The sequence below is a fragment of the Rhinatrema bivittatum genome, chromosome 11, assembly GCF_901001135.1.
Source record: "Rhinatrema bivittatum chromosome 11, aRhiBiv1.1, whole genome shotgun sequence".
Classification (NCBI taxonomy): Eukaryota; Metazoa; Chordata; class Amphibia; order Gymnophiona; family Rhinatrematidae; genus Rhinatrema; species Rhinatrema bivittatum.
Genome location: NC_042625.1, coordinates 79,467,699 through 79,489,839, shown reverse-complemented (window position 1 = coordinate 79,489,839; position 22,141 = coordinate 79,467,699). Strand labels below are relative to the sequence as shown.

Sequence of the window (22,141 nt, the reverse complement as noted above, 5' to 3'; positions counted from 1 at the left end):
TTCAAGGCTATGAGGTTGTGAGTTTAAGTGGAAGAAATAGGCCTGGTACTGTTGGCTCCTTTTTAAAGCTTATGCTGCCAAAACCCATCAGGGACCAATTCTAACAGAGATAATGTAACAAACATTTAAGACCAACATTGAAATGAGTTCAAGTATATAATTGGACAACCTGGAGTGTTTACCATATTTTTATGTTTTTTCAGCAAAATATGAAATACCAATTATTTTGTCCAAAGGGTCATTACTTAGAACCCTTTCAATTTTCATCAATAAATTTTTGACAGTCATTGTGGTATCACATTATATCCATCGATTCCCTTATATATGACAATCTTTCTTAGAAAGTCTATCTACCAAATTTGAAACAGGTTAAAAAATGACCCTTTGGGGAAATATTTGGATGATGTAGAGTGTTTATCTGAATTTGATATATTTTTAGCAAAATGTAAAATAGAGCTAATTTCTTCCAAAAGGTCAATACATGAACTCCATTCAGTTTTGGACAATAGTTACAATAATCATCTTTGCATAGATGATTATTACTGAATCCCTTATATACGATAATATTTCTCAGAAAAATTTTGGAATCAAAATTGAAAAGGGTAAAAGTTACGATCATTTGGAGGAAATATTCAGATAATCCAGAGAGTTTACCAAAGTTTTGGGGGTTCTCAGAAAAGCATAAAATACCAATTATTTCCCATAAAGGGTTGTTACTTGAATCCCTTTCAATTGTGTTCAGTGAAATATTGCGACTACCTTTGTCATATTGTTTATGCCCACCGGATCCGCTAAGGATGAAAGGAAGGTGCGATGGCTAAGCAGAGGCTTACCTGGAGAGATCAGGAGGTTTGGAGCTGATGTCTTCCACCGGTGACAGCTGCTGTTCCCAATGAATAGAGCTCTTGTGTGCAGGTGGCCAACAGGATTTTCACGTGAGACCAGGAACCAGAATGGAGTGAAGACCAGGACCAGAGCAGGAACCAGGAATGGAAGAACACAGCCAGGCAACAGGACAACAAAGAGTGGACTCTATACTGAATGTTGGAGCACCTTATATACAGCTCTAGATGGATAATGTGGTGGCAGCTCACCTTGAGGCAGCTCTACCTTGAGTTGGGTTTAGCTTGAGCCATTTCTAGCTTGAGGCAGCTCTATGTTGAGGGACAGCACTGACGATATTGACAGGAACTCAGTATTGAGTGCTGGAGCATTAAAGGTGCAGCAGGCTGGAACTCCTTATATATAGCCTCCTAAGGATAATGTGGAGGAAGCTCTGGCTTGAACTAACCCTGTCTTGAGGGACAGCACTTATATATTGACAGGAATTCTGTAAGGACTGTTGGAGCAGCAAAGGTGCAGCAGGCTGGAGCTTCTTATGTACAGTCTCCTAAGGATAATGTGGAGGAAGCTCTGTCTTGAGACAGATCTCTCTTGAGGGACAGCACTGATGCTATTGACGTGAACTCGGTATTGACTGCTGGAGCAGCAAAGGTGCAGTTGGCTGGAGCTCCTTATATAGAGCTCCAGATGGATAATGTAGTGGCAGCTCACCTTGAGTCAACTCTACCTTGAGTCGGGTCTACCTTGAGCCATCTCTAGCTTTAGGCAGCTCTATATTGAGGGACGAGGCAAATCGAGTCAAAGACGGTGGCACATCGAAGATGGGGAGCATCGAAGGCTACGTCAAAGACAGGGGAGCGTTGACGCCGGGGGAGTGTCGAAGATGGGGGGTATCGAAGACGGCGTCTTCAACGCTCCCTCGTCTTTGACTCGATGTGCCCCATCCCTCAATATAGAGCTGCCTAAGGCTAAAGATAGCTCAATCTAGAGTCGACTCAAGATCAGCTGCCACTACATTATCCATCTGGAGCTCTGTATAACAGCAGACACATCACATACTACCCAATAATTAAAATGGTAGTCAATCAAGAAAAATAAACTTAAAAAGGCACCTTTACTTACCCTCTCCAGCAGTTCTCCTACACCTTTCCCTTGCAGACACACCAGAAGCAGCAGTAGCTGCTGAAGCTGTCCTCATGGTCCTCTTCCTTAGGGACCACAACCAGTCTCTACTCTCTCATACACACACACACAGACACAGACATATACAGTCACAGACACACACACAACACAGTCACACCCTCAGGACCAGTTTCTGTCTCTCTCTCTCTCTCACACACACACACGCAAGCACTAGAGATGTGAATCGGAATTGGTTCGTTTCCGGTTCCGATTCAAATCGTGCATTGTTTTCGTCCGGCCCGATCGGTTTTTTTTTTATCGGCTGCGCCCGAGCCGATAAACAAAAAACCCACCCCGACCCTTTAAAACCGCTCCCTTAGCCTCCACCACCCTCCCGACCCCCCCCAAAACATTTTAAAATTACCTGGTGGTCCAGTGCAGGGGTCCCCAACCACCGGTCCGCGGACCAGTACCGGGCCGTTGGGTTTTTTTTGCCGGTCCGCGGCACCGCTCTCCCCAGCTGCCGTTCATTGGCTGCTGCGAGGAGGCGGGGCGAGGCTGGAGACTCACCTCCTCCAACCCCAAAAGGGAGGAGGCATGGCTGGATAAGCTAGTGCGTCGCCGGAGCCACGCAGGCAGGAAGGAGGAGCATCAGCCACTGCCCGCCCTGCTCCGGCAGACAAATGTTGCCGGAGCTGCACGGGCAGGAAGGAGAAGGAGCTTCAGCCACATCCAGAAGAGGGCCGCTGCAGAGCCCATCCTGTGGCGACCCGTAAAGAAGAGGCCCAGAAGTGAGAGAGAGATGTGTGCGTGTATGAGATGAATTGAGAGATTGTGTGTGAGAGTGAGTTGAGTTGAGAGACTGTGTGTTTGCAGGGACAGCATGTGAGAGCCTCTGTGTGTGTGAGAGAGACAGCATGTGAGAGTGAGAGCCTGTTCTTCAGCAAGACAGCATGTGGGAGTGAGAGAGCCTGTGTGTGTGAGACTCAGACAACATGTGCCAGTGAGAGACTGTGTGTATGAATGATTGTGTGAGTGACTGGAGGAAAAGCACAAATTTAAAAAAAAGAACATCCCATAAAAGATGAATGCAAAATGAAATTACTGTCTAGAACAAGCGTAACTTTATAGTGTAACCGCATGTCTTCCTTGTGATTTGTCTATTTCAAGCAAATACAAGATTAAAATTATGTTAAGTTCAAATACTAAAAACAAAATAGAGCCCACTAACCTGATTAACGATTTTTTCACGATAAATAGGGGGAATTTCTATTGTATTGCACTCTTTAACGATTAATGACCATTTAAAAAATATCGGATGATATTTTAAATCGTCAAAAAATGATTCACATCCCTAACAAGCACACAATTACCAGTCATTACCCTGATCAGTCTTTCTCACACATACACACTTTACATCTCTGACCAGTTTTTCTCAATCACAGGATGCTCACTCTCCCTTACTTACACATAAGCTCTCAATCACACACATGTTCTATCTCACTTACAAACATGCCCCTTCTCTCTCACAGCCAAAGCCAGCCAAAAACATGCTCCATCTCTCTCTCGCACACACTCATTGACAGACACAAGCACCCTCCCTGACTCACATATACACCACACAGACACAGAAGCACCTTCCCTGTCTCACATACATAAAGCACCCTCCCTGTCTCACACCACACACACACAGAAGCACCTTTCCTTTCTCACATATACACCACATACACAGAAGCACCCTTCCAATCTCAAATACACACACACACATACACACACATTAGGCCCCCAGCTGAGCAACTCGTCTTCAGCCTGTCGGCCTGGCCTCCGGAGGTGGCTAGTGGCACTGGTCTTCGTTTCTTTGGCCCCTGCCGGCATGGGTTCTGCCGGTGGCGGAGGCTAGCGGCACCAGTCTTCGTTTCTTTGCCCCCCCCCACTGGCCTGGCCTCCGGCAATGGTAGCTAGCGGCGCCGTCTTCGTTTCTTCGGTCCTTGCCGGCCTGACCTCCGGCAGCGGCTAGTGGTGTCACCCTTGCATGCCGACCCCTGATTTTATAACATGCACGCTGCTGCGTGCACAAATGTACGTCCGCGGGTATGTTTTAAAATCAGCCCCATACTCTCCATTTTCCCACGTGTATGAGAAAGTCGGCGAGGTACATGTGTACCTGCCAAACGGATGTAATGAATTCACATCCTTAATAGATGATGCATTTAAGACAAATAGGAGACAATATTTTTTTATACTCCACGCATGATTAAACTCTGGGATTTGTTGCCAAAGGATGTGGTAAAAGCTGTTCGTGTAGCTGGGTTTAGAAAAGATTTGGATAAGGTTCCTGGAAGAAAAATCCATAAATCATTATTAGTGTGGACTTGGAGAAATGCACTGCTTGTCCTTGCAGCATGGAATCGATCGACCTTTTGGGATCCTGCCACGTACTTGTGACCTGGCTTGGTCACTGTGGGAAACAGGATACTGGGCTTGTCCCAGTATTGTAAATCTTATGTTCTTATTTTATAAGGGGTGCATCCGAATTCACAGATTTGAGAAGCAATCTTTGCTGTGAATGCTTCTTCTATGGCCCTTGGAACCAGACTGGACTCCCAACTCTAACTTATTTCACACAAGCCTGAGCTTGTGATCCAGAGGGGAAAGGCTCTCTGTCACCGTGACAGTCCACTCCCCAAGCATATGAGGTTGAAATCAAAGATGACAGAAATAAGAGAGGATGCTGCAAACAATCTTTCTTTTATTCGGCATTATTTAAAGCAAATGAGCTGTAGAAAAATATAAATGTGTAATAGAAATATAACTCTTTCAACAATATGATTAAGCCATTATAAATAGCATATATATAAGAAATATATATATTACTATTTGTATTAAAACATATCAAATTGACTTCTGAGTAGTTTAAATAAATAATTGTGGTCTGTTAAGAATTCAAGGACCATTTAACTTAAATAAATTAGATAAATACAATGTATAAATACACATCAGTGCAGCTGCTGAAACTCATTTTCTTGCTTAACACTAAGGACATCAGAGCAGGAGTTCACATGAATGATCCTCTGCTCTGGTTTCTGCACCAGATAGAGCTGAGACCATTCTTTTCTGTAAGACTGGGAACCAGATTTAGGTTTTGGCCAACAGAAACACAAGAAGTCTGGCAGTTAGCTTACTTGTACAGTTTGGAAACAGTATGCATCAGGGTCCAAGGATTTAGTCTCTTTGTAAGTTTTGAAAGGGAAAAAATTTCAGAAGAAAACAAAACAGAACAAGGAGCCATGCAAACATAGGTGCACAAAAAGAGTTGTGCAACTGCGGCCAAAATGGGCAGGAGTCCAACACTGTGTTTTGTGGATTTTCAATGCACATTTTTTTAACTCTGCCTACTTTCCCCCTATCTTCATTTCATTTCATTTATTAAAACGTATTATCCTGCTTGTTAAAATGTTATTCAAGCAGTAATACAAAATATAAAATACAATCATAATTTTCAAACCTTAATAAAAAAATAAAAATAACAATACAATCAAAGTTATAAAACTAAAACACAAACAATTTAAAAAAATGTAACAAAGTATAAAACATAAACAATTCCTAATCAAATTCCGTCCAGCAGCAAAGATATTATGCATATAATTTTATAGGTCATATAATCAGGGACACTGCAGATATCAGGCTTAAATGCTCTCAAAAGTCTTAATAACGAACCAAGACTTCACAGCTTTTCTAAATATCAAATAATCCTGACTAGAGCGAATATCAGATGGTAACGCATTGCATAATGACGGTTCTCTGATGGACTCTAATCATATAACAGGTGGAGAAGCAACATAAAGTAGTCCAGCTTGAGATGAATGCAAGACCCATGATGGAGAGTAAGGAATCAGTGATTTCGAAAAATAAACTGGAAGCCCAGATGCACGGAGTGGAGTTTGGTAGCAAAAGAGGTCCCACTTCAAAACCGTGAACGTGAATTAACTTGCATTTCTTCTTGCCTAAAACTTAAATCTGGTTCCATGTTACTAAGCATTTGCATGCACTTTAATTGCTGGTTGGAAGACATCTAGAAGATGAGCAACTTTGACATTTGATATTTAGACACGACTGTATTGATTTTTCTTTAAATTGCTCTCCCTTGCAACCATGACTAGCAGCGCAGGAATCGAGGACTCTGAGAACTGGAATATTTCTTTCACAATTACAATACACGATATTTAACAAGAATATTTAAAGTATGAAAAGTTACAATACAAATTGTTAATAAAAATCCAAACCGAATACTGAGGGAGCAATCACTGGTCTTGCCCTTGAACATTTCATTGCGCGTCTAAGCCGTAAGGAAGCGGCAAAAAAGCAGGAGAAATCAGCGTTTAGAAATGCGATGGGTGTAGATCCTGGCCTTCACCCGGGAGATTTTCAATGCCTCTGTTGTCCTACCACAGGCTGGCTCTGCGTGGGGAGGGGGCGGAAGACAGGCGCGATAACTTCTTCAGGCAATTGTCCTTCTGGGCAGCACAGACAACGTCTTCTTTCCTGAGCCGGAGGATCCCAGGTATCACCACTTTCCGCAAGCACTCCGGACTAATCTGGAATTTTAAAAAATATCAGATGATGCACAACTTTAGCCAGGTGTTTCTAAACAGAGACCTCCAGGATCACCTTTTCGCATTGCCTGATTGTCCCTGGGAAGGTTGCTCATATGGTTTAACTTAATATCAAACCAAGGGAATCGAGCGGAAAGAATATTAAAGATCCACACTTTAGTCAAATAGTTGTAATAAATATTTAGCTGGTAGGGCAACTCCACAGTTTACATTAGGCACATCATCATATTTCAACAAATCCCCCGACAAGGAACCCGTGTTTTGCCGTGAGGCTGCGTCAGGAGGGACAGCAATGAATTTAAAAATTCTGCAAAAAAAAAAAAATACAAAGGGGTGTGGAGACAGAAATCACGATGGGGAACTTCTTAAACTAAAAGAGTTTAAACATACCTGAAAAGTCGGTTCAGAGAGAGAGGGTACCCTTATTCTATTTTGAAAAAAGCTTTTAAACGTGCCCTATATGCTAATTGGGACCTTCTTTTCCTACCACAATCTCGTTCCTCTGAAGGAATTATTAACTGCAACTTACCGTTTTCAGTGCATAGCAAAGTTCTTACATCTATTATTCGCCGCTATTGGCCTCTCCTGTCAATGCATGAGGTATTTGCCCGCCCTATCCATTTTACATGTTATCGGGGAAAAAATCTCAGAGACCTCTTAGTTCATTCAGAATTATCTCCAGGTACTCCCCCATTGCCAGCCTCTGAGGGCCATAGCCCCTGTGGGAGCTGCTCCATTCTTCACTATCTTTCTTTGTTTACACTGAATAAAATATTTCCACTACGGTTCAGTTCTAATTGCACTACGTCTGGAGTACTCTATGTTATCACATGTCCCTGTCAGATGCTTTATGTTGGCAAAACGATTTGTATGATAAGACTGGGATTGTTGAGCATACTCTAGTCTTATCAATCAGCGTGAAAATGCCCCTCTAATCACCCATTGGGCAGCCCAAGCTCACACTGTTTCTGATTTGAAATTTTGTGTGGTTGATGTGTTGTCTCCTCCATGCGGGGGTGGGATTTCTCTGAGATCTTAGTTCGTAGGGAACAAAAATGGATTTATATTCTTAATAGTCTTGCTCCATACGGCTTGAACAATTGTGCACGCCGAGCCCTATCCGAGGCCCGCTGCCTTCCCCTGAAATTAGAGCGGCCTGGGAGGGAACTTCTTTACCCCCCCCATCCCACCTTCCCTTCCCTTTCCCTACTTCCCCCGCCCTTTCCGCCCTACCTTTGTTGCTTTCTTTTTTTTGTTTTAAAACTTACTTCAGCCCTGGGGCTGAAGTAAGTTGTGCGCGTCGACCAACTGCCGGCGTGCGATCCCCGGCCCAGTGGCTGTGCAGAGGCCTCTGGCCACGCCCCTGCCCCAGGACTTACACGCGTCCCGGGGTTTTATGTGCGCCACCGGGCCTTTTGAAAATAGGCCCGGCACTCGTAACCTTTTGAAAATCCGGCCCTTTTAGTTTAAGAAGTTCCCCATTGTGATTCCTGTCTCCACTCTCCTTTGACAAGACAAGACTTGCATTGCTGAGGGGACAATGTGCACTTTAAAGGCTTTAGCTGGGTGAATGTATGCAATTTGTTCACTATTTTGTAATTCATTTCTCAGAGCAATGCATTCTCTGCAACCTTTTTTTGCAAGGCAGACCGCTTTCAGTATCAAACCTATGGCTAGACCTTCCACTCTCTCCTGATTCCATCTCATAATGAGACTGGATGATGGCTCAACTAGCTGGTAGCTATTTAGAGACTTAAAGGTGAATTTTAAAAGGCAAGCACATGCCAAAACTAGGAAGTCCTACATGTGCACATATATCCAGTTTTAGAAGGAGCCCATATCTGCGCGCAAATGCCAGTCCACAAATATCTCACTTTGAACCAGAAAGGGGCATGGCTTCAGGGGCAGCTCAAGGCAATCTACTGCCTGAAGCGAAGAATGAGATGGCACCCCCATCTCCCTCTGCCCTCCACAGGCTCCCTGTTAAATTCATTGCTGTCCCTCCCGACGCAGCCCCATGGTGAAACACGGGTTCTGTGTCGGGGGATTTGTTGAAATATGATGATGTGCCTAATGTAAACTGTGGAGTTGCTGTACAACTAAATATTTATTACAACTGTCAGGTCAGTACAGTAAAGTGCGACCGCGGTTACCCCGCTCCTAACCTGCTTTCTACTCACTTTCCGGCCGCGTTAGCCCTTCCTGCGATACACAATCCCCTTTAACCCATCCTTACCGCCTCTTTAAATCACCGGGTAACCCCTTCTGCACGCAGCATGTATATTAAATGTAAACGATCGAATTAGCTATTCCCTCCCATACAGTAACGCGCGCCCCGACTATCGCTTTTTTACCCTGCTGTTTTGCCGGGCGTTTAACCTGCTAACTTACTGCCTACCCTTACCCCTGCGTTAGAGGCAGGGGTAAGAGTAGGCGGCAAACTTTCCCCCAGCCCCTGCTCACCTGCCCTGGCCGCGTCAATGGATGCTGGTCCCCGGGGCAGCCCCAGTCCTCTCCCCCCTCCTCCCGAAGCAACGAAAGCGGAAAAAATCGAAAAATCGAAAAAAAAAGTAGCAACGAAGTGGACGGTCGGGATTGCCAGTCCTCTCTCCCCTCCTCCCGAAGCAAGGCGCGAAAAGCAGCCTTGCTTCGGGAGGAGGGGAGAGAGGACTGGCAATCACGAGCGGCTGCAAAAAAAAAAGTTAGTCGTTGCTCTACACATGGGACTGTGAGGAGGGAGGAGGCCTTAGCTGCTGGGGGGAGCAGGGAATTGAAGTGGTGAAAACGAGAGTCCCCCAAAAGAAAACAGGCAAAGTGCTGGAAGAAAGTGGAGGGAGGGGAAGAAAAAATACGGGAAAGCTTCAAAGTGTGTCAGGTCAATCCAGTAAAGTAAAGTAAAGCAGCCTTGCTTCAGGAGGAGGGGAGAGAGGACTGGCAATCCCGACCGTCCACTTCGTTGCTACTGGTTTTTTTTTTTTTTCGCTTTTCGCTTTTTAGATTTTTTCCGCTTTCGTTGCTTTGGGAGGAGGGGGGAGAGGACTGGGGCTGCCCCGGAGACCAGCATCCATTGACGCGGCCAGGGCAGGTGAGCGTAGGAGAACCATCCACTTCCTGGTACCTGTCATTTCAAATGTCATTTGAAATGACATTTGAAATGACAGATACCAGCGTGTCCGTGAAGCGTTAGGCCCGCACACCCAGGTTACTGTATAGGCGCTGTATACAGTAAAATGGGTTGCGCGGGCCTAACGCTTCATGGACGCTTCTTGGGCGCGGCTTGCATTTGCAAGCAATTTAAATACAGTATGGAGCGGTAGGTGAGCCGGGCTGTGCGTGCGGCAACTGCGGGTGCGCCCGGCACTAACGCAGCTCTTCCTACCCCTCCTTACTGTATCGACCTGTAAGTGACTAAAGTGTGGATCTTAAATATTCTTTCTGCACGATTCCCTTGGATTGTGTATTTATCACGTGCAGGAGTACCCTCTCTGTTGCCTTAACTTGATATCTTGCATTATGGCTTCTCTGCCCCACTGGTCCTATTTTCTGGTTTATGAGAGTGAGAGGTAAGCCAGCAATGAGGGGATTTAGGAGCAGAGGCGTACCGAGAGTTTTGACTGTCGGGCGAGCCAGGAAAGATGCATCCCTGGTAATCACCGGATAAAATGAATGTTCATTTAGCAGATAAAGTATTAATTGAACAAAAAAGGAAGTAAATCAACTTCTTTCACCAAATACAGAAGAAAGTTACCGTAAAGTATAAACAGAAATGTGCAGACAAAAACTGAACTGGAAACCGCAACAAGCCAATAATTATTTTTAAAACCGTGATCCTTGATCATACCCCAGACTAGTCCCTGAGTCCATGCTCTTCCTCACCTACCCCCTCCATCCCCAAGTCCCCACGCAATCCTCCAGTCCCACTCATACCACTAATCTAAATCCCTGGGGTTCTGCAACTCCCCACCCTCCAATCCCTGAGATCCTCATCTCCTGGCTTTCCATTCATCCCTCATCCTTGCTTTACCAAATCCCACCCTACCCGTCTGACCTAATCCCTAAATCCTCACTCTCTGCCCATCGCTTAATCCTCCCCCCAGTACCTAAACTCTCAGTCTGCCTCCTGGGGACCTCTCTTGGTCTCTCCCTTCCACTACATGGTCCAGCACTTTTAATCTGTGTCTGCTGCCCCCTCCCCGGAGGAGGGGTGGGGATATAAGCTATTTTACCAGCATGAAGGGAGAGGAGATGGTGGTAGGTGGCGTGGATTTTAGAAATGCCAGATTGCTAGCCCCGGTTTGCTGCCAGGGGGCTCGCTCTCCTCTTCCATTTCGACTCCCTTCTTCCCACTTCCCTCCTCCACAGTCCCACAGGTCCCTTCCAGTTTTCTATCACTCTCCTTCCTTTCTTTCTCAACCTCTCCTCACCTCTCTCCGTGCTGTATAGACGGTAACATTGGCCGCAGGGACTCAGGACATGTGCAGGACTTCAGATATCTCCTGCACCCCTCCCCCATTTTGGTACGCCCCTGCTTAGGAGTAAGGCAAGTGCAGGCTAGAAAACGTTCTCCGTACCCTCGATGACCGGCAACCAGAGGTCACCAGCTTGGGCTTCCTTAAGGCAGGGCCTGAGAGCTGAGAACAAGTCAGGCAAGAGCCAGCGGAGAAGGGAGCAATGGCTTCCCGCACTGTTCTGCCAGGCTGGTGAGTGGGGGACCTCCAATGCTGGTTATACACCTCCCAGGGTGCCAACGTGTGTGGCGAGCTTTAAACTGGATTGTGATGTCAATAAACATCCACGAGGAGATGGTGAGACTGCTTAAACCGAAAACGCAGCTTTGTGCACGCAGCTTTGAAGTGAGGTCTGTAGTGGAGTGAAAGGTAAGCCCTAAGCCACCTAACCATCTCGCCCGTCAGTAAGGTGGTCCGAAGCTGTTGATAAAACAGCTGTGCTTCTCATCTGAAGACATCACACAACAGCCCCCATATTAACCCAATAACAAAAAGCAAGATTTTTTTTTTTTTTATCAGGTCTTTCAACCTAACAAATTGGAAAAATCTGCTAAGAGATTAACATATAAACCCTCAAGAATGGACAAAATAACTTGCATTAGAAACAGACAGGCCGATACAGTAAGGAGCAGTAGGAAGAGGTGCGTTACGGCCGGGCGCACCCGCGTTTGCCGCACGCACAGTTCGGATCACCTACCGCTCGATACTGTATTGAAATAGCTTGCAAATGCAAGCCGCGTCCGAGAAGCGTTAGGCCCGCGCAATCCATTTTACTGTATAGAGCACTATACAGCGCCTATACAGTATCCTGGGTGCGCTGGTACCTGTCATTTCAAATGACATTTGAAATGACAGGTACCAGGGGGGATTGCGAGTCCTTTCCCCCCCCCCCGCCTCCCGAAGCAAGGCAGGGCAAAAATTAAAACAAAAGTGAATAAAGTGTAATAAAAGTAATAAAAGTAAACTTACTGCATGTGAATTTTCTTTGAACAGTCCTCTCTCTCTCTCCTCCTCCCGAGGCGCGCACTGCGGCTCCCCTGCCTCCCGGGGGAGCCGGCGCGAAAGCGGCTTCCAGCAGCCCCCGCCGGCGAAGGTGAAGGAATGTGAGCCTGTGCGTGCAATTTGGTCGCTCAAGGCGTGACGTCACGAAGTTTGGCGTCACGGCGTGTGACGTCTGCGTTCGCTAATGCACTGCCTTGAGCGCCCAAATTGCATTCATTCACCTTCGCCGGCGGGGGCTGCTGGAAGCCGCTTTGGCTCCCCTGCCCCCGCCGGCGAAGGTGAATGAATGCACGCCTGTGTGTGCAATTTGGGCGCTCAAGGCAGTGCATTAGCGAACGCCGACGTCACACACCATGAAGTCAAACGTCGTGACGACACGCCTTGAGCGACCAAATTGCACGCACAGGCGCACATTCCTTCACCTTCGCCGGCGGGGGCTGCTGGAAGCCGCTTTTGCCGCCGGCTCCCTCCTCTGGATGAATGCACACCCGCCGGCTCCTTCCGCCTGGATGAATGCACGCCCGCTGGCGAAGGTGAGTGAATGAATGCACGCCCGCCGGCTCCCGCCGCGTACGGGCGTGCATTCATTCACCGCCGGCGGGGGCTGCTGGAAGCCGCTTTCGCCGCCGGCTCCCTCCTCTGGATGAATGCACGCCCGCCGGCGAAGGTGAGTGAATGAATGCACGCCCGCCGGCTCCCGCCGCGTACGGGCATGCATTCATTCGCTTTCGCTCGCCCGCCCGCCCATACGCTTTCGCCCGCCGCTTTCGCCGCCGGCTGCCCCCGGGAAGCAGGGGAGCCGCAGTGCGCGCCTCGGGAGGAGGAGAGAGAGAGAGGACTGTTCAAAGAAAATTCACATACAGTAAGTTTACTTTTATTACACTTTATTTACTTTTGTTTTAATGACATGTGGAGCTGATTTTCACCCTGCGCCCTGCGCCTTGCTTCGGGAGGGGGGGATTTTGACCGCAGCCTGCCTATTGCTGTCACACCACACTAACGCCAGGGTAAGGGTCCCGGGGGGTGAGGGGGTCGTTTGCCCATGAAATTTCGTCTCTCTGACCTGATGCTCCAAACTAACGCAGAGGTAAGGGTAGGCGGTAAGTTAGCAGGTTAAACGTGCGGCAAAACTACAGGTTAAAAAGGAGATAATCGGGGCGCACATTTCTGTATGGGAGGGAATAGCTAATCGGAGCGTTTACATCTCATATACATGCTGCGGGTGGAAAGGGTTACCGGTTGATTTAAAGAAGCGGTAAGGATGAGTTAAAAGGGATAGTGAATCGCGGGTTGGACTAACGCGGCCAAATTGTGAGTTAGAAGCAGGTTAGAAGCAGGGTAACCGCGGCCGCGCTTTACTGTATCGGCCTGTATGTTCTTGGGGCCAGCCTGCCATGCTGAAAATCAAGGTTTGATTCCCAGACTAGACTTCTGCAAACTGGGCTGGCTGGGAAGGCTGCAGGAGCTCAAATAAGAAGATAAGATGAGGCAAAGGCGACACCAAGTGGCCAGATGTAAGAACCACAGGACACCATAGAGAGCGCCGGTTCCTGGCCTCACCTGAGAATGCTCACTACAGTGGCTTGGCCTCCGTTGTGCTCAAAGTTATTTTTTAAGTAGATGAGAAGCAGTCCTATGAGGTAAATATGAACAGATTTCAAGATGCTCACAGGCATAGGATGCGGCTTTCTTAACAGGTTGCTAAATTACTGTATGCTGCTTCTGCACTCACCATCTCTTTATTCCTGTTGAAATTATGAAGCCAATGGCTAAGTTTCTGGGAGGGCTGAGTTATATGGATCCTGGTATTGATCTGAAAGGGAATTAATAAAATACATTAAATACAATAAACAAAGCATCATTCTGCTAAAATTCTGGGCCGAAATGACCTTCCTCTTTTTCTGACATATTCAGAAGTCTGATAGTTTCCATATGTTTTCTGGGTTATTATCAGGTCTGGAGCGCTCTTTTCCTTTGAATGAATTCTGATTTGCCTCTGACATACAGTATAATGGCAACTTTCATAGCGGCGCGCGGGCATGCATGTGAGCCCATCCGTTGGTCCGCGCACAGGGAAACGGCCATTTTATAACATACAAATGTATATGCATGCATGTTATAAGCTAGCCTGTCTCTGCGTACGTGTGAAATCCCGGCATGCCCACCCCCTGCCCCCTTTTGGAAACTTTTTTATTTGTGCATGCAGCGCCAAGTATGCGCATATCCCGGCAGCTTTTAAAATCTGCTTGGCACACTGCCAGCCCACCGTATTCGTGCATCCCCTACTTGATGCACGCGTCGGGGCTATTAAAGTGAAAAGATCTGCCGAAATGATGGGCACAAAAGGCAGGCTCGCACATGTACGCGCCCCCCACCCCCCCTCCCCGCGCATCCTGTGGCTGAGAATGACATGTACCTGTGTTTCTTAGGATGTAAAAGGACACACTACAGAGAGGTTTGACTATGCTCTGAAGCACTGTGTATGTGTGGGTGCTGATGCTTGTACCTGCCAGAAATGCATATAAGGCCAATTCCTTCTCACAATATTTCTCCTTTAAGTATGATTGCTAAGGAACAATTTGAGGTGGGACATGGAAGACTTGAAGGAACTGAAGTCAAAATCAGGTGACCTAAATGGGTAGCACAAATTTTGATTGTATTTTCCATCTAATTACAATTCCCAGTATTACTAAAAAAAATTATGAAGCAACTAACAAAATTTAGAGCCAACTTCAATCATGTGTGTTAAAATTTCTCATTTGCTCTGTTCTATAGCAAGCACCTTAGCAGTTTGCAAACCGAGTGTGATCAGTCAGCAGTACCAGCAGTGGCTACCAGGTGCAAACACACAAACACCAAAGGCAGGGAAAACTGACCTTTGATCTTTGTGCCTTTGGTGTCTGTGCTGGATATAATTAGCATCTGTTAACAGCATTCACTGATTACAGTGAATGCACGCAGGTTAGCAGAGGCTCACGGGCCCCATCTTGGGTAGGAAGGAACGTCCTGCACCTCATGACTTCAGCTTGCCCTGAAGTAAGGCAGGGTGGGCCGAGGGCGAGGATACAAGGGACCACGTTTTTTGTAAATTGGCCGTAGGCAGAGTCCCAGACATGGGGGGGGAATGTTTTGGTGGGAGGGCTGGCGGGGCTGGAGATGAGGGAGGGTGAGGGACTGTATGTTAGAGCAGTCTGGACGAGGAGGAGGGGGGACGTCATGCGCCATCATTTTTGACAGGTTTTCTTTCTGTAATCGGATGGACAAGCTCACAAGCATCACAGCTGGCTTTTATATGTACTGCAGACTCTACAGGGCAGAAATGAGTATTTCTTTCATTATGGTTGAACAGTGCTAGTTAATATTAACAGTTAGAAGGGTTCGGTTCTACGTGTCCGAGGTGGGATGCCAGCCACTGAGGGCGGATACTTACACAGTTCCTCAAGTCAGTTTTGATGATCTGCAGATCCTCCAGGGGCTTAGCCACGATTATTGACAGGCTCGAATCTGTCAAGTTCTTTAAAACTTCTACAGCCAGGGCCACCTTGTGTTTCAGTACAATCAATCTGTCATCCAAGTGCTAGGAAAAGAAACACTAGGGATCAGTGACAGGGCGCAGGTGGCTGAATTTCAAATAATCCAGCACCGTAGAAAATGAAGTGTAGAAGACCATCAGGCCCTTGCGATAAAGTGCGAATAAAAAAAAACGTGCATCCAAGCTGGGCACCCGTTTTTTTTACCATGCGCACCTTCACTCGATGCGATGGGCAAATGAGCCTCTGTGCTAAAAAGGACGCGCCAGGCATAAATTGTGCATCCCTAGTGCGTCCATGGAGCCGGGCACCCAGGAGATGTGGCTGTGCGCGGGTTAGGAAAACGGATGCTCGTAAATTGAACATCCATTTCCCTATCCTGACCACCATCAAGACTATTTTTTTTTCCTTTTTGCTGTTTTCTACGGTTTCTCTGACTTGATATCGCATCAGTATTTTCTGATTTTCTGTGCATGTTTTGGAGCGCCTCAAGACAACACCAGCTCCCGGGCTGGCGTTCATTTTTGAGGGTGAAAATGTGCATGCTGAGCACACGGTTATTTTTTACATTGGGGGTACTATCTAATAGCCTCATCAACATGGCATTTACATGTGATGAGCGCTATTAGCTTTGTGCTGGTTTGGATGCACGTTTTGGACATGCTGATCCCCATTATTACATCAGGGGTTGTGGACATGTGTACAACCACGGGTTGACCTGTGCACTAGCCTGAGCGCACTATAGTGCATCGGCCTGTATGGAAGGAGAAGGGACGTTATTTATTTATCATTTATTTAGTTCATTTATAAGCCACTTCCTCGGCTTATAAACAAACTGCCCAAAACATGTACAAACATATCAAAGTACTGTGTACTTAGCACCTCTACAACCTGTGTCCAACTGTGGGTTATGCAGTGCGCTCGGCCCCTTAATGTGTTGTAGTATTTTGATATGTTTGTACATGTTTTGGGCAGTTTTTTTATAAGCCGAGGAAGTGGCTTATAAATGAACTAAATAAATGATAAATAAATAACGTCCCTTCTCCTTCCATACAGGCCGATGCACTATAGTGCGCTCAGGCTAGTGCACAGGTCAACCCGTGGTTGTACACGTGTCCACAACCCCTGATGTAATAATGGGGATCAGCATGTCCAACACAGAGTGAAACTAATAATGCTCATCAGATGCAAATGCATGTGAACGAGCCTATTAGCTATTCACTTCCGATGCAAGAAACAAATATGCATCCAGGACGCACATTTTTGCAATCAGAAATTAACGCCTGCCCAGAGCAGGCGTTAATTGCTGAGTGCTCCTTAAACTAGTACAGAAAATCAGAAAAAAATGCTTTTCTGTACTGCCTCCTATTTAATATCATTGTGAGTTTAAGTAGAAGGAAAACCAAAACTAAATTAAATTAAAAAAAAAAGTTTACAAAAAAAAAGTTTAAAAAAACCATCAACAGTTGGGTGCAGGAAACAGACGCTCAACTGACAAGGGTCCATTTCCTGAACCCCCTGGTTGTGCTGCATTTAGGAAAACAGACGCCAATAAACTCAGCGTCAGTTTTCCAAACCGGCGGATGGCAGATGCCGATCGGGCTCTCGTTAGCAAGGATGCACTAGGGGCATGCAAGCTACCCGAGCGCCTCCTTGCTAATGTGACCCCTAATTTAAATATTGCATGGCACCCCCAGGAGGGGGGGGCCCGTTAAGAAAGTGGGCGCTGACTCTTCAGCGCCCGCTTTCTGCGCATAATTATTGCATTGGCCCCTTAAACTATAACAAAACCAATCAAACAAAAAACCTCAAAGACCAAGAATGACCAAACAAGATGGATAAAGAAGTTTAAAAGAAAATACCAAGGAGCCGAAAGCCAATTCTCTCCTTATATCCTAGCTGGAGCCAACCATCCCCAGGGTTCAGTAAAACTTGGGAACCATTCTTCCAGGAATTATAGCAACCAGCAAATACTCACCAAAACTTCAACAAGAGCCTCATCTCCCATACGCTCTCCTCCACCCCCCCCCCCCCAATCAAACACATTACAGACAATAAACAGAGAGACACCCAGCCAGCCCATACCCTGATCCTAAATCAGTGTTTAGGGGACTGGAAATATTCACGTTTTTAACTTTCCCCCCCCCCCCAGAAAGCGAAATGATTGTGTTCAAGCCTGTCCCAGAATAACAGCCAGATATTTATGCATTGTGCAGACACTTCAGTAAAGTGGTTAGGCAGATGTGCAGATTGCAGGCAGAGCTGTGAAGAACAAGGGAGGAGGAGGCTCTGTAAGACTGTCAGCCAAAGAGCTGAGCGAGAGGTAACCAGACAGGGACTGTCAGATAGACAGATATAAATAAACCAAGGGAGGAAGGCAGTGACCAAAGCTGAGAGGAAGAGACCACAGAGACTGACAAACTGAAATTGAAAAAGGAAGAGGTGAGGCAGGAGTCGTGTAATGAGTACAGTCCTAGCCTGACTGGACTGCTGACTTCCCTCAGCCCCACCTGGAATGTGCTGATTGGCTGGGACTGGACAGGTAAGCCAGGAGGTGGAACAGGTGAGAGGGAGTTGCACTGAAAGCTGCTCCTATGTCACTCTGCAGCAGTCCAAGAGAATGGGATTTTCCAGCCCTTAAACCTTAAGACTTATGTTGTTTGTGTCTGCGCTTTCCTTTCTGTTTTTTTTAAATTATTATTATTGTTTGAACTTTTAACTTGTATGGATCTCTTTATGGTTAGGATTGCTCTTCAGAGTCTCGTCTTGGGGTAAATAAACAAAGAAAATGTGGATTTCCTTGCTCTAAGCTCCTTCAGGTAGGAACTTCCTGGTCCATGACTTGTTCTTGTGAAATGTTTCCCCGCTGCTGGAATTAACCTCTTAAGTGCTTGGCAGTTGTGATATTCCAGCTTTCGCGCAAATTCTTGACTTGGCGGGGTAATTTCAAGGTTAAAAGAGAACCAAGAAGCAAAGAACTGATTATTATGTTATTATGTAGCTGTAAAAAGACTTTTGTTTGGTGGGCTGCAGGGTAAGTTAGAGATGAAATAAAGAGAGAGTCGTTCTGGAGATGACGATTGGTAAATTTAAACCCAACAGGTGATAAATCATTTTACCGTAAAATGGCTCAGTGGTGGATTTGAAGCAGCAGCTCATTGGAGCAATTTTGTCCTTCTGTAAGCATTGCCTGTATCTGAGGAAAGAAAGGTTGAAAACATTGTAAATACATTTTGCGTTCAGTGAGCATTTTATAACTTCAGCATCCATAAGTACCTTCTGAAAGGTCAGCTTTGACCTTTCAGAAGGTACTTATGGATGCTTCCGAGAGAAGGACAGTCCTGCAAGCAGAACCGAGTCAGTTGTGGGATTTGGAAAGAAGGCTTCCTGGCCTTGTCTTTGGACACAGAATAATGCAAGATACTTGGAAGGCAGGAACCTCTCAGATCAGCACAGGTTAGGTCCTTCTGACTCACAGGGTCATTCATCAAAATGATTTGGGGACCTAACCCCTGCGATAACGCCATAACGCATGCAAATTTTGAAAATGTAGTCAAAGTGGAGTTGTTTGGGTGGGGTTTTTGAAAACGAGGGGTGTTTAATGTTGCATTGATAGCGTAACGCTTGTTTTAGTGCGATATGCCCAAAACGGGATTCACGATATCACACCTATTTGTCATCTATTTATATCACTATAGGAGGGTCATCTAGTAACTCGAGGTAAGGTTTTGGTGGTGATAGCACCCAGGTAGATAGTGCATCAAGCTAGGGTGAGAGTACATTGTAGAAATCTCATCTTTGTGTACCTTTCCTCGTTCCAACTCACATCAACTGTTCACTGATGTGTACTGTGCTGTTCATACTTCTGACTGTGCATGTAAAACTGCTCCCCAAACCTTCTCTCTCTCTCTCTCTCCAAGTTGTTAAATTAAAGATATTTTATTATCTGGTTTTGGTTTGTAGGCTACACAACTTTTACATCTGAGGATTCTTAAACCCTGGAGAATGATAAAACTAAATATCCATCCAGGCTGAGGCCCAGCTGCTAGACCTTCACAAATAGTGTGATGCCCCTTTCGTTAGCTTCTCTCCCTACTATCTTGGTCCATGCTATGCACATAACTGCAGGTGAATTGTAATTCTCTGCTTATGAGCATCATGAAGCATTTCCAAGGGCTAAACCCAAGAGGAGAAGTTTGCACAGTAATTATGTAGGCCATCTCTGGCCCATTGGGTGCCTGTTACCCTGTTTATTATCTCTCACTTACAGTTCTCTATCCTCTGGATTTATATTAGTACTCACATGGTCATGTGCCAGCAGCCGACTGATTGCTCTGATTTCCGAATACGGCGGGTTTTCATATTTTGAGATATGACATTTGCTCTTGTGCCTGTGTATTGGAGAGCCTTTAGCAGTCCAGATGGATATGGCGATTAGAACGAGGACCCTGAAAACCATTTTGCTCGCCATGATACCTGTTTCTTTCAGAAAGAGGAGGAGCACTGAATTTTATTTTCAGCTAACACAGTTTAAAAAAATACCCAATATTATATAGACAATAGGCATAAAATCAGATAGATTGTAAGGTACCTCAGAGATGATAATGCACTATTGATAATGCCCTGACATTTAACCAAACATGAGTTTCAATATTCTTTAAGTTATTTTGATACTTAAAAGTTCAGCTTATTGTCTTTATATGTTTATGAATTTGTGTATTACTTTGCTGTGAAATAACTATATTCTAACTATGTATTTAATTATCCAAACTTAATTTTTCACCTTTCAAAAAACCCACCATAAAAATCTTAAATGTTTTATGTAATGCTTTGTACTTATTTCATTGCAATTTGTTTTGATGTTTTTTGAAAGGTGAACAAGTAAGCACCACCTCCAGAGGAGGGGGTGAAGACAAAAACAGTGAAAGAACTCAAAGGGGCATGGGATAAACACTGTGGATCCCTAAAGGCTCGAGGAAGGAAATGAAGAAAAGAGTGCATGGGGGTAACTGGCTGGTGCTGCCCTTACCACCCTTAACCAATAAGCTTTTATTCTGTTGATGCAACTCCAGCATTGCTCTCTGCTTCAATGGTAAGGGGAAAAGGGGAACTGGATTTAGACAGCAACCAGTGAGGGCCACGATTTCTATGTCTGGGGAGCAAATAAGCACGGGGGTAACTTGCTGATGCGGCTGTTACTACCCTTATCCAATAAGTCGGATACTTTTGATGCAACTTCAGCATTGCTCTCTGCTTCCATGGCAAGGGGTAAAGGGGAATTGAATTCAGATAGTAACCCATGAGGGCCCTGACTTTTACAGTCTGAGAAACTGATAACCTTGGGGGTATTAGGATAAGCTTGCTGGGCAGACTGGATGGTCATTTTTTTCCTGTCATTTCTATAAATGCATAGAGAGTCAGAAAATAGTTATTTCACAGCAAAGTAATGCACAGTTCATAAACACATAAAGGCAATAACCTGAACTTTGAAGTACCAATATAACTTAAAGAATATTGAAACTGGATAAGCAAAAAGAAATTCATTTCTGGTCTTGCTGTACAAGTACAGAGCAGGAAACTGTTATGAATTAAAAACAGTAACCCAAATTCCTTTGCTACTGTATCTGTTGTTCATTGGAGGATCCCAACCTTTATTTCCCAGAGTCTGTACACAGATGCCCTCATAGCCTCCCAACCACTAGCATTACCCGCAGTTGAGCTTCTGCGCACAGCATTTCCAACCTCCCCCTCCAACCCATATGCCCAAATCTCTTATCAAAACCAACATCTATTCAGCAACATTTCTGGAAAGCCTTCCACAGACCTCTGCAAGCCACGGGTACCTTGTGCATCCGATGCATTTGCACTTTTCAATAAAACGTGCTTGCTCAGAGTTATTGCCCTGCAATCATGTCCGAAATATTCCGCTGAAAATGTGTCGCTGTATCTTCTCGTTGCAAGGAGAGGCTACCTATTGGTCAGCAGTTGCAGCCAGCCCGGCAGAGAGAGTTTAACTGCAGGTCTTACCTTGAGCTTTGGGGGTGTGCTGTGCCTTGCACCGGTGCTCCTCCGCTCAGTGGTTCCCGTGCCTCCATCTCGCTCGCTTTTTATACCTGCAAGACCTTTCCCGAATGCGAAAAGCAAACATGTGCTTGTGTTGTTGGACTCTCTGGAATGGGGAAAATACCTCGTCCGGAAAGCAATCGGGGAGAAAGGAAAGTGAAAACGAAGCAGAGATTCCGCCGCGGCCCGGAGAAATTCCCAGGTAAGAGTGCGCGGGGCAGCTTGAAGTTGCTTGCTTTACGTTTTCGAGCCCGTGCGCTTGGAGGTGGTTGATAATTGCATTCTTACTTCCTCGTCTGTACATACCCAGCCGTCGGAACGGGACGGGAGGAAAATGTGCGCGCTATCCTCTAGCGCCCAAAAACCACCGACCGAAAGCAGGAGTTAGCTTAGCAAAACTCAGTGGCAAAGGTTATGGAGCCGACCTACTCCCTCAGCTGACCAGGAGAGCGGATTTTCC

General features: G+C 45.8%; 1 long non-coding RNA gene across 1 annotated transcript; it reads right to left on the bottom strand.

Annotated features, from left to right (window-relative positions):
* Nucleotides 1-4,897: 4,897 nt before the first annotated feature.
* LOC115073522 lies at nucleotides 4,898-20,090 on the bottom strand. The gene is made up of 5 exons (XR_003852041.1): nucleotides 19,922-20,090; nucleotides 18,738-18,814; nucleotides 15,519-15,665; nucleotides 13,821-13,901; nucleotides 4,898-6,560 (listed from the first exon to the last, which is right to left on the bottom strand). It is a non-coding gene; the product is annotated as an uncharacterized LOC115073522 (long non-coding RNA).
* Nucleotides 20,091-22,141: the final 2,051 nt, after the last annotated feature.